The sequence below is a fragment of the Arachis hypogaea genome, chromosome 11, assembly GCF_003086295.3.
Source record: "Arachis hypogaea cultivar Tifrunner chromosome 11, arahy.Tifrunner.gnm2.J5K5, whole genome shotgun sequence".
NCBI classification, from domain to species: domain Eukaryota; kingdom Viridiplantae; phylum Streptophyta; class Magnoliopsida; order Fabales; family Fabaceae; genus Arachis; species Arachis hypogaea.
The window spans coordinates 61,419,038-61,428,035 of NC_092046.1; the positions used below are offsets into that span (position 1 = coordinate 61,419,038).

General features: G+C 41.6%; 1 non-coding gene across 1 annotated transcript; it reads left to right on the forward strand.

Moving 5' to 3' along the window:
• Positions 1-7,809: 7,809 nt before the first annotated feature.
• LOC112725599 (small nucleolar RNA R71) lies at positions 7,810-7,916 on the forward strand. Its single transcript, XR_003164696.1, has one exon. It is a non-coding gene; the product is annotated as a small nucleolar RNA R71 (small nucleolar RNA).
• The last annotated feature ends 1,082 nt before the right edge of the window (positions 7,917-8,998 follow it).

An 8,998-nucleotide genomic window follows, 5' to 3' on the forward strand; every position in this document is an offset into this window, starting at 1 on the left:
CTCACAGGTTGTGTGTTCTTTAGCTCAAAAATCATGTTCAAATACAACTCAAGCAAATTTATCATAAAAATTTTGAAAAATTAGTGAAATTTTGTTCCAAAGATAGAGTCTTAAAAGAAACTTATTGTCTTTTCAATCAAGTAGAACATGCATGAAACTATCCTAACCTATGCAATTTATTCTATTCTATAAAAGAAAGAAAATCTAACTAAATATCCTAATTATTGGTGCCAGGGAAAAGAAATTACCTCCGGAAGTCAGGTACTGACCGACCTCCCAACTTAAGGCTTTGCACCGTCCTCGGTGCCGTCTGTCAGGAACAGGGGTGCTGGTGGCAGTATCTCCACAGTCGAGACGTCATGGCTCCCTGTGCTGGTAAAAGAAGTGGAGTCCGGGTATCGAGTCCCTGAAGTGTCCCTTGAGTAGCTCCTTGAGGTGTTTGAATCGCGCTCGTTACGGCGCTCTCTCAACTTAGCTTTGTGTTCTTGCCGATCCAACCTTATGATTATCTGCTGGAGCAATTCATCAGTTGTAGGTGCTTGTGGTGTTGAAGAGGATTATCTTCAACTGTAGCAGTAGGAAGACTTGTAGTGGCTGTAGGAGTATGAGGTATTTCCGTTAGGGACATACTGATCATTCCGGGAAGCATGGCTTTGGTGTCCCCAGCTCTGTAGGAGACTCCGGCTGCTGAGACAAGATCTGAGACCAAGGCGGGGAAAGGTAAGTTGCCCGCAATTTGTACATGTCCCATAGCATTCCGGATATGTCTTGAGAGATGCAGGTTGGTCTGTAAGGATGCACCATAGTAGAACAGCCATTCCCAGTGAAGGAGGACTCATGATGCTCGGAAAGACGTAATGGGACATGATCTGTGCCCAGACGCGAGCCTCCAAGGTAAGTGCTGAAGCCAAGATTCCTTAGGCGGGTACGGTGGTATCCGTAGATCCAACGGCTGCAGGTAATGCGATAACTCCGAGAACGAGTCCCAGTCAAATTGGTACCTCTGGCGCTTAAGTGTGCTTCTTGGAAGGCGTCCATTCCTTCTGGAATAGGGGGAAGACTCAGAGCTTGCTGAATGGCCTCTTTGTGATGGGACTTGTTCTGCCGGACATAAACAGACTACAGGGTTGGCATGTAGAAGTTGAGTAGAACTCAACTACCCAAGAAAGATTGACCTCCTTGGCTGTCTCGTAGAAACCCATTGTCTTCGTTCAATTTGCGGCTCAACAAAGAAGCAATATTGGCGGGAGGATAAGAAGGTATTCATTGTTATAGTTCCTTTCTGCCAGGATAGGGAACATCTGCTCACAGTAGCGATTGGAAATCACGCAGTGTCCTTTGCTGGAAGGCTTTCTCTTTTCATCAACCTTTATTATCCTCTTAACTCTTTTTGTTGGGGCTTGACTGCGGTTGAAGAGGCTCTGCCACTAATGCTTTTTAGTGCCTTTCTTGCTGGGGGTTTAGGAGTCGCTTTCTCCTTTCCTTTCTTGGTGGCCATCCTGAAAAGAAGAGAAAGTAAATTAAATTCAAATAGATATATAGCAAGGAAGAGAACGAAGAGTGGTGATGGATGCACATTAGGATGTAGATGACATTAACACATGCTCTCGAGTACATGTGAAAAGCCAACAATGGAAAATAGCTAGTGCATAGAAAGACAAGTGACTGCAAGGTGTTTATTGGCATGCCGACAAAGGGCATGAGTAGCATAGACCAAGCAATACTTTGTAACAAACCATCACGTTTGTATTGACAATTAAATTCAATTAATACAATGGTAAAGGAAGTTGTGAAAAGCAAGCATTGAATAGTATAACAACATAGAGAAGTGCATAATGCCATTTGAGCTTTTTCAAAACACATAGCATGCATGATGAATAAGGTATAGAAAATATAAGGTGAACATGCAAGCAATCCCTTAAATAGAATAAAAATAATTGTCAAACAATTTGCAACAATCTGCAAGTAGATAATGAGGGATAATGACTCAAAAATTTCTAACACCATGTAAAAGGGAAAAGAAAAAGAAAGAAAATATGAATAATGAAAGAAAAGAAGAAAAAGAATACATATAAAATAATAAGGATGATAGAAAAAGGAGGAAGAAGAAAATAAACCTTGTAATGGAGGTGAGAGAGATAGAGAGTGAAAGGTGAGATAGAAGGGAAGGGGAAGGAAGAAATAAGGAAGGGAAAGAAAAACTAGGATTTGAGGAGAGAAAGATAAGATAATTGGCAATTTAGGTTGAGCTGTGCGGCGCACGCGACGCGGCCGCGTGGGGCACGCGTTTGCGTGGATGCGCTTCAAGTATGGTGACGCGATCGCGTCGGTCACGCGGTCGCGTGACCCATGTTATGCGTCTGGCGCGAGTGCAGCCTCGCACCAGCACAACTCTCTGTTCAAATTAATTTATTTGCCAAAATTGGGGTGGCGCGATCGCATGGGTCACGCGATCGCATGAGTGTGCACCAGAAAATAGATGACGCGGCTGCGTCAGCGACGCGGTCGTGTAATAAGGATTGTGCTTCCAGCACCAATCCAGCATCACTCTCGCACAATATTTCATTGTGCACCCTTTTACGTCGAAAACTTAGGGCACGCGGCCGCATGGGCATGCGGTCGCGTGGGAGGCCATGATTCTCATGCGACGCGAATGCGTCAGCGACTCGGTCGCGTGGGTTGATTTGTGCCATTGGCACGCCTCCAGCCACACTCTAGCGTGACTTTCTATTCATTTTTATTTTTCTTTATTCTCCCTGTGACGCGGACGCGTCGCTGATGCGATCGCGTCGCGTAGGTGAAATTTTTTTTTTAAATTAAAACATGTAAATGCAGATGCATGAAAGTACTAAGAAAGAGAAGAGTTATTGAATAGAAAAAACTAAAAATAAAAAAAAGAACGATCATACCATGGTGGGTTGTCTCCCACCTGGCACTTTGCTTTAACGTCCGTAAGTTGGACGCTCCACTAGCTCAATCCTCTGCTATGTGAGGATCTTCCAAGAGGAAGATCTCAAGCTCCTTGTTTCTCTGTACCTTCTCGCCATGGTATAGCTTCAGGCATTGTCCATTAACCTTAATAAGTTCAGAGCTTGAAGGATGGCTTAGGTGATAAACTCCGTACGGTTCGGCCTTCTCTACTCTGTATGGACCTTTCCATCTTGATCTCAACTTACCTAGCATGAGCCTTAGTCGAGATTTGTAAAAGAGAACTAAATCCCCAGGTTGGAACTCTTTCTTCTTGATGTTTTGATCATGTACAGCCTTCATCTTTTCCTTGTATATTCTGGAGTTTTCATAAGCTTCTAGGCGAAGGCTCTCCAGTTCCTGTAGTTGCAACTTCCTTTCAGCTCCGGCTTTCTCAATTCTCATGTTGCACTCCTTAACTGCCCAAAAGGCTTTGTGTTCTACTTCAACTGGGAGATGACAAGCTTTTCCATAAACCAAACGGAAAGGACTCATCCCAATGGGTGTCTTATATGCTGTTCTATATGCCCAGAGTGCATCTTGTAGCCTGGTGCTCCAGTCTTTTCTATGAGGCTTTACTATCTTTTGCAAGATACGCTTAATTTCTCTATTTGACACTTCAGCTTGCCCATTAGTTTGGGGATGGTAAGCTGTTGCAACTTTATGAATTATCTCATGCTTCTTCATTAATCCTGTTAGTCTCCTGTTACAAAAATGGGTGCCTTGATCACTCACGATTGCTCGTGGTGATCCGAAGCGACATATAATATGGTTTCTCACAAAAGAAACAACAGTGTTAGCATCATCAATGCGGGTAGGAATTGCTTCCACCCATTTGGAAATATAATCCACAGCTAACAATATATAAAAATATCCATTAGAGTTTGGAAATGGACCCATGAAGTCAATGCCCCAAACATCAAAAATTTCACAGAAATGCATAATTTGTTGAGGCATTTCATCCCTCCTGGATATATTACCAAATTTCTGGCATGGGAGACAAGATTTACAAAACTCAACAGCGTCTCTAAAAAGAGTAGGCCACCAGAATCCACAGTCTAAGATCTTTTTAGCTGTCCTTTGAGGACCAAAATGCCCTCCACTCACAGATGAGTGACAGGCCTCTAAAATGGACTGGAATTCTGATTGAGGTACAAAATGTCTAATTACCTGATCAGCGCCACATCTCCATAAATATGGGTCATTCCATATATAATATTTAGACTCGCTTTTCAGCTTGCCTCTTTGATGCTTAGAAAAATTTGGAGGAAATGTGCGGCTAACTAAATAATTAGCAACAGGTGCATACCAAGGGACTACCTCAGATACTGCTTGCAGGTTATCAAAAGGAAAATTATCATCTATAGGAGTAGAATTATCCTTAATATGCTCAAGGCGACTCAAGTGGTCTGTCACTAAATTTTGATTACCACTCCTATCCTTTATTTCTAAATCAAATTCTTGTAACAGCAGTATCCAACGTATAAGTCTTGGTTTGGATTCCTTTTTAGCTAATAAATACTTTAAAGCTGCATGGTCCGAATACACTACTACTCTAGTACCAAGTAAATAAGCTCAGAATTTATCCAGAGCAAAAACAATAGCAAGAAGCTCTTTCTCAGTAGTAGTATAGTTGGACTGGGCAGTGTCTAAAGTCTTAGACGCATAAGCGATAACGAAAGGATCCTTACCTTCACGCTGAGCCAGTGCTGCTCCTACTGCATGGTTGGAAGCATCACACATGATTTCAAACGGCTGGCTCCAGTCTGGTCCTCTCATAATTGGAGCTTGAGTCAGAGCAGTCTTCAGCTTATCGAACGCTTGTTTGCAATCCTCACTGAACTCGAACTCAATATCCTTCTGCAGTAATCTGGATAAGGGAAGTGCGACCTTACTAAAGTCCTTAATAAATCTCCTGTAAAAACCTGCATGGCCAAGGAACGAACGGACTTCTCTAACAGAAGAGGGGTAAGGTAAACTAGAAATAACATTCACCTTTGCTGGGTCTACAGAAATGCCATTATTAGATACCACATGTCCTAATACAATCCCTTGTTTTACCATAAAGTGACATTTTTCGAAATTTAATACAAGGTTTGTATAAACACATCTATCTAATACTCTAGATAATCCATCTAAGCAAAGGCTAAAAGAATCACCATAAACGCTAAAATCGTCCATAAAAACTTCCATACAGTCCTCAATAAGATTAGAGAAAAGACTCATCATGCACCTTTAGAAAGTAGCTGGTGCATTGCACAAGCCAAAGGGCATTCTCTTGTAAGCATAAGTCCCAAAAGGACATATAAAAGTAGTCTTTTCCTGATCCTCAGGAGCTATATGGATCTAGAAATAACCTGTGTAACCATCTAAAAAGCAATAATGTGATTTACCTGACAGGCGATCCAGCATTTGATCAATGAATGGAAGTAGGTAGTGATCCTTACGGGTAGCCTGGTTGAGACGCCTGTAATCAATGCAGACTCTCCAAGCATTCTGAACTCTAGTTGCTATGAGCTCTCCATGCTCATTCTTCACTGTAGTGACTCCAGACTTCTTGGGCACCACTTGTACTGGGCTTACCCATTCATTGTCTGAAATGGGATATATGATACCGGCTTCCAATAGTCTGGTCACTTCCTTTTTGACAACTTCCAAGATAGTGGATTCAATCTTCTTTGGGGTTGACAGACAGGTCTTGCTCCCTCTTCTAAGAATATTCTGTGCTCACATACTTGAGGGTTGATGCCTACTATGTCTGCCAAGCTCCACCCAATTTCCTTCTTATGCTTCCTCAGCACATCAAGTAACTGCTCTTCTTATTGAGAAGTAAGTTTCCTTGCAATGATAACTGGAAACCTTTGCTCATCTTCGAGATAGGCATATTTGAGATGTGGAGGGAGGGGTTTCAATTCTAACTTTTGATCATGGGTAGGCTCTGGATTATCTGGAGCTTGTGAAAATGACGAAGTGCCCTCATTGTCAGTTAAGAGGGTCCCCACACTTGGACCTTGTCCAGTGTGCCTCTCTTCAAACTCTTCCTTGTGAACTTCAGCTACACTTTCATCTATGACATCACCCTGGAAGATGGAACGATCTTCTAGGGGGTTGTCAATGACTCCATTCAGATTGAAGATTACTATGCGGCCATCTATTTCAAAGGAGTATGTTCCTGAAAAATCATCCAATTTGAATTTTGATGTCTTCAGGAATGGTCTTCCAAGTAGGATTGATGATGGCTTATCTGAATCATTATGGGGCATCTCCAAGATATAAAAATCAGTGGGAAATGTAAGCCCTTTAATGTTCACCAAAACATCTTCAGCAACTCCAGCCACTGTAATAATGCTTTTATCTGCTAACACAAAATGAGCTGCCGACCTTTTTAAGGGAGGGAGCCTCAAAATATCATATATAGACAAAGGCATTATACTGACACATGCTCCTAAATCACACATGCAATCATAAATTACTACACCACCAATAGTACAGCTAACTATACAAGGACCTGGATCACTACATTTTTTAGGTAATCCTCCCATTAAAGCAGATATAGAACTACCTAAAGGAATAGTTTCTAATTCATTAATTTTGTCTTTATGTATACATAAGTATTTTAGAAACTTTGCATATTTAGGTACCTGTTGAATAACATAAAAAAGGGGAACAGTTACCTCGACCTTTTTGAATATCTCTACCATTTTAGGTTCGGGTTCCAGCTGCTTCCTGGGTTTCCTTGAAAGTTGTGGAAATGGAATAGGAGTAGTGTTTTCTGTGGTGTCTGCGCCTTTTGGTGCTTCCTTCTGTGGTTGAGCTATTTCTTCTTCAGCTATGTCCTGTATGTCCTCTTCCTCTTCAACATCTTCTATTTCTACTACCTCTTCAGCTGAGGTGTGTTCTGGTGGGCTTGGTTCCTCCTGACTGCTCTCCTGCAGTGTGGTTCCAGACATTAGGGTGATGGCATTAATGGCTCCCTTTGGATTGGGTAATGGTTGAGAGGGGATTCCAGTGGAACTTGAAGGTTGGTTACTGGAATTTTGCGTTGATCCAAGCTGTGACATAAGAGCTTGCAAAGTAGAGGTGAGACCATTCAGACTGGCGTTAATACTATTCATGTTATTTTTCATGGTCTGTTGTCTTCGCTCAAAAGATTGTAGTAGCTCTTCATTAGGAGATAAAGAAGAATGAGTAAATTGAGATGTCTGCTGTTGATTATTCTGTGGTCCTGGGTTTTGCCTCAGGTGAGGTGCTCTGTAAGGTTGATTCTGCTGCCTGTTGTTGTTATTATTCCACCTCTGATTTCTCTGATTATCTCGGCCTCCTCTGTTATTGTTGTCCCTCCAATTCTGGTTAGAATTATCCTGCCATCCATGGTTATTATTTCCACTTTGATTGTACCCTTGGTTGGGGCGGTCATAGAAGTTTTGAGTGGATGCCACCATGTTGTCTTCTTGTTGGAGCTGCGGGCATTCATCAGTGTAATGGCTATAATCAGCACAGATTCTGCAAATTCTTTGTGGGACTAGTTGTTGGTTTTGCTGTGGTGGAGGAGCTTGAGCTTGCTGTTGATTCAATTACATCTGCTTCAGCAAGTTGGTCATCTCACATACACTCTGAGCTAGAGCAGCAGTCTCTCTGTTAGAGGATACTTCGGCAACGGCTTTTGAACGGCCTTGCTTTTGCCTATGGTTCCTAGTAGATTCAGCTAAATCACTGATCAATTGCCAAGCCTCATCAGTGGTCTTGTACTTCTTCATAGACCCATTGCTAGCACTTTCTAATGTGGTCTTATCTTGGGGCCTCATGCCCTGTGTGATATAGCTAAGTAACATTATCTTGTCAATCCTGTGGTGGGGGCATGCTTCTAGAAGATTATTGAAGTGCTCCCAGTATTCAAAGAGAGTCTCATTGTCATCCTGAACAATTGTGGAAATATCCTTCCTCAGTTTATCAGTAACTTCAGATGGAAAGAATTTCTCCAAAAACTCCTTTCTGAGTGTATCCCAGTTGGATACATTTGCTAGAGGTTGAGTGTAGTACCACTCTCTTGCCTTTCCCTCGAGAGAAAACGGGAAAGCTTTCAGCAAAATTGAAGTTTCATCAGTACCATCACGCCTGATAGTAGAACAGGCTGCCTGGAAATCTCTCAAGTGCTTGATAGGCTCTTGAGCAGGTAGGCGAAGAAACTTGGGCATCAAATTTAGCAGTGCGGTCTTTATTTCAAAATCTGTAGCTACCGCTGGATGATGCGCTTGAAACAGTTGCATTGTAAAATCAGGGGCTCCTTCCTCCTGGATGGTAACTCTCCTAGCTGCCATGTCTTCTGCACGTAAAACAACCGAATCAGTAGAACGGGGGCTGGTTTCTTCCTCAAGTTCACTTTTAGATCCGCCCTCAGAGAGGACTAACTGACGCTGTTCTCGCCTTATTCGTGAAATAGTCCTTTCAATTTCAAAATCGAATATTAGCAAGCCCGGATCAGGAAGTGAACGCGTCATTTGACGGAAGAAACATGCAGCTCATAGTAGCAAAATAAAATAAAATGTAAATAAATAAATTCTAATTAATAACTTAGCACTCTATTGCAACTCCCCGGCAACGGCGCCAAAAATTGATGAGACACAGAAGTTGGTGAATTAAAAATTATTAAAATAGTTACGTTGCAAGTATAGTTCTTAACTCACCGAAAATCTGCATATCAATTTAGAAATATGTCACAGAGAGTTTAAATTAAAAATTACTGGGAGTTTAAGTCACAGGTCGTCTCCCAATGAGTTGCAGAAAAGCGTGCTATTTTATTAATCAGATGTTCCAAGAAGTTGAGTTAAGTAGATAGAAAATTAAATTGAGAAAATTTAAATAATATGAATAAAAGCCTTGACTGGGAGTTGATTAGTTGGAATCTCTATTATTGATGGAATGATCTCAAGATTAACTTATAATTAATGATTGTTCTGTTTAGTTATCCTTTACTAGGTAAAAGAAAGTCAAACAAGTTGGAATGCTAGATCTATTCACGAGTTGCAACCCA